This window comes from Erigeron canadensis, chromosome 8 (assembly GCF_010389155.1).
Source record: "Erigeron canadensis isolate Cc75 chromosome 8, C_canadensis_v1, whole genome shotgun sequence".
NCBI classification, from domain to species: Eukaryota; Viridiplantae; Streptophyta; class Magnoliopsida; order Asterales; family Asteraceae; genus Erigeron; species Erigeron canadensis.
The window spans coordinates 44,315,124-44,319,442 of record NC_057768.1 but is presented as its reverse complement, the minus strand read 5'-3'; the positions used below and the strand labels follow the sequence as shown (position 1 = coordinate 44,319,442).

The window sequence follows — 4,319 nt, the reverse complement described above, 5'->3', positions numbered from 1 at the left end:
TAAAAATATGTCTACTCCATACATCACATGACACATATTTCTCACTAAATCTTTTTCATTATCTTTATTTTTGATGTCGACACATGGTTTGATTTCTTTTTTAGACATACAAATTAAACACATTAGTAATCTTTTTATTTTTCATATCTAAATTAACAACACTAAAATAGAAAGTTGGAAAAAATAGTGGTTGATTTGGGAAGTATTTATCCCTCCTTAAACTATATGTTGGGATTAACACTGTTTTTGAGATTAATTTATAAAAGAAAAGAAAAAATTAGAAGATAAGTCGGTTTCTTCTCAAAGCACCCCAAATATAAGGAGAAATTTTTTTAGACAAAAATAACTAGATTTCCTCCTCAAATCATATCATTTCCCTTCTTTTTTATCTTTAAAATAAACTTAATAAACACAACTTGTTTTATAATTCATTAAATTTCTTTGTTAAAAAAAACTCAATAACATAATGTAAGTGATTGAGCCTATTTTCTCTTCCCAAACTACCCCTCAATCAAACCCTTATACGCCCTCTACCCTCTTTCTGTCTTATCATACACGCCCTTCATCATCAGTCCTCCATCGCCACCCACCGATCTCTATTACCAATGCCTCCACCACCGCCCCCCATCTCCAGAGGCCGCTATCAACCACCATTTTTATGTTTTTCCTGGTCTTCCACCTATTCTCCTAAAACACATACTATTATCTCTGATTTCCAAGAAGTTCGATATTCAATATGCCATGGATTACAAGAAGTTTGAGGTTATTTATTTTTCCCCCTATCATCTCATATAGCATTGTTTCCACCCCCCCCCCCCCCCCCCCCCCAGATTTTATTGATTCTGATGTTTTTTGAATTTTATTGATTTTCATGTTGTCTGATTAAACTCTTTCCTTTTCAATTTCTTATACAATTATCTTAGATTTTGAGATGCAATTTTAATTATAAAAAAGAATGGAGTTTCCTCTTTTTGAGATGTTTTTTGAATTTTATTGATTCCAGTTTCCTGAAAGGTAATTCCTATTTTTCTAAGTTGTATTGCAGTTTTCATATTTAAATTGGTCTTTTATAGTTGCCTAGACTTTAGTGTTTACATGTTAACAAGAATTAGAATAATGCACAACAAACAAGATCTAGCTCTATTGGTATACAATTGATTGAAGATGTCATAATCATGACACACTGTCTCTAAAAATGATACATGTTGGTGTTTAAGTTTGACGCTAAATGAGGGCAGAATGGGTAAGATGTTAACTATAAGATGTTATTAGGGTGTGACACCGTGGCATGTGTAACTATATAAAAAAACTCCCACGTAATGTAAAATTTTGTGAAAGCTTTTTGACAGGCTTCATAAGATGATAATGAGGCTGTTGTGATTTATAAGACACAATGTTAGGCAACTTAAAGATGGAGAGTGTAGCAAAAGGTATTGACCTGGCCTAAATATATTATATGCACATCTAGGCGGGTTGTTTAATCGTGTCACTTTGTCAAACTAGTCGTAGTTTTAACTTTTTGACCCGGCAAAACAAAAGTTTTGCAACCAACTGGTAACAAAATAGAACCATGAGCACTTCTGGAAATTTTAATGTATGTGAAGAATGAAATTTTTAATTTTGAGCAGCTCTAAAGTACACATTTTTGACATGTCGAGATAGCATGACCAGAGGCTTTAGGATATACCTATTATTGACACATTTTTCACTACATATCGTTATATATTCAGCAATAGTCAAGAGATTGGTAATTGGTTACATACTTGCATGTTTTAATTATCTCACTATTTTAGCAATGTGTCATTGAGTTGGCTTTGCGAATAAAAAGAGGTATTTGACGGTGCTGGGAACTGTAAGCAACTATATACACTTGGGTGACTTTTCACATATTTTGAATATATTAAACTTTTTTTTATGATATCTATTTCACCTGTTAGTCATAGCCCAAATATGCCCATATATAAGTGCATGGATCAAATTGCCATATCCAAGGAGATAACTGCTCAAGCAAACAATATATATGACTAATATAGTATAGACCTATAAAAATTAGCGGTGTGCAAACCTTTAGCTAGCTATCCTGTATTTCTATTACTATCTGCATGAGAAACTGTATAAACTACCATTCGCATAGACACAACTAGCACTCACATAAACATGGTTTTCTAAATGCTCACTAAACCTATTTTTTGGCATATCATGATCAATATTCAGTCAACTCTTTCTAAATCCTCATCCATTGCATATTGATCATCTTGCTCAGAATGTTGGAAATAAATAGTGAAACAGGTTGGATTGATCTAATCAAGTATATATATCTGATTAGGATAATATATGCATGGGAAGAATCTGTATAATACTATAATACCAACCCATATTACCAACCATGGTATGTATATCAGATACTAGATGTATAGGTATAGATCATCTGTAATTGCTTGAGATGGACAGTACAATGGATTTTGTCATCGTTTAGGTTAAATTTGAGATATTTTGAATCACAACAAGCACTACAGTTTTTCACTTTTGTCGTTGTCTTCCAATTCAAATAGCCCCATTAAGTGAGTGTTCCGCGAGAAAAGAGAGGCAGACATCTTTTCTTATCTATCTATTTTCGTAAATGAAGAAGGACCCTTTAATATGTTTTGCCTTATTGACATGCTTTACTCGATGCATCAGGGATTATTGAGCAAGTTTCTTGATGATGTCTAATAGCTAAGACTATTAGGAGGGGGGAATGAGGCACCCTACATAGGGGCGACTTCCGACACGTGGCGTGGGGATCCTTTCAAAAGGTGCCCTCCTTTTTCTTGGAGTGGGGCTTCCTTCAAAAGGTGCCCTCCACTTATTTTATCAATTTTTTTTTAAGTTTTATTTATAAAAAACATATACTAAAATATAAAAAACACATCACACACTTTATTTCAAATAAAAAACAAACAACACAACTAAAAATTATTCCAAACATCACACAATAAAACATAGAATACACACAACACAACAAAATGATTAAATGTTTCTAAAATTCGGATTGCTTCGTACCAATTCCCACTCCTCCATGTGATGAAAATCGTTTCGAGATACCGCATTGTACCCTGCCAAAGTCCTTGCAACCATTGCATCGTGTTCATCGTCACGACCACGGTTCACACGGATGAACATCATATCGAATACGGCAATGTTTGTGCGCATGCGGTGCCATTTAGCGGCCATCGCATCTGGATTTCGATATGTGGATGGTTGGTTTTCATAAGCGAGGAAAAGCTAGGTAACTTTCGACCAGAACGTACGTTCCTTCTGATAATTGTTGCACAACAGGTCTACCATCTTGACCCAAGCTTGTGCCAAACTTATTTCTTCAGACCGGGTCCAAACTCGTGCCATTTGAATTTGGAATAAAAAATATCAAGAAGTGTGTATAATATATAGAGAGAAATATAGGAAGAGTGGGTTTTTTGTTTATAAAATAAAGGAGTAGTATGTATATTTATATATGAAGGTTTAAAAAAAAAAAAGAAAAAAAAAACTTTTGGTCAAAAGAGCCGTTAACGGCTAAAACTTTTTTGAAAAAAAGTGAGTTTGAGGGCGATGAATATTGATCGGGTGAAATGGTTTTTGGCATTTGCCGCCCCTCGGGACGGTGTAGCAGGCGGCAAACGGGGGGCGAAGGGGCGGCGTCGGGTGTTTATCCCCCCACTCCGATTAGTCTAAATGCATCATGGTAGTTTTGTTAGTTGCTTTAATTTGTTTTGTGAAAGTGCTTTTAATCCTATAACTTTGGCAAAATCTAATCACTTTGATTGAAATATAAGGTGAAAAACTAATTTTTGCTGCGTTTTCATGGCTGCATATATAAGGTGAAAAACTTTTGCTCCAAATTTTTGTTATAAATCTTTGTGCACCAGGTTGTTAAAGATAGGGGTGTTCATCAAACCATCAAACCGTAAAAATTGGACCAATCCGGGATGTATGGATTGGTTTGGTCGGATTGAGTTACTAAAGTCTGGTCTGACAATTCAAGTTTTGAAAAACCGGGTTCATCGGTTCGGTTACAGTTTCAACAAAGAAAAAACCGTCATAAACCGGACCGGACCAAAGGTAATAAAAGGAATCATATACATATACATGTATTTTTACGATAATATGTTGGTACTACAATGGATATAATATACATTATGTAAATATTTTGTTTCGACCTTGTATGTTTTTAAAGAAATTAAACTTTCTCATGTATATTAAATGATGTGAAATCTCTATGAAAATATTATAGGATCGAATGTCTTTTGATGGTTGACTCAAACATATATTATATTTTAATA

General features: G+C 34.1%; 1 long non-coding RNA gene across 1 annotated transcript; it reads left to right on the top strand.

Moving 5' to 3' along the window:
* Positions 1–489: 489 nt before the first annotated feature.
* LOC122579563 lies at positions 490–4,319 on the top strand. The gene is made up of 3 exons (XR_006320665.1): positions 490–762; positions 2,680–2,795; positions 3,906–4,319. It is a non-coding gene; the product is annotated as an uncharacterized LOC122579563 (long non-coding RNA).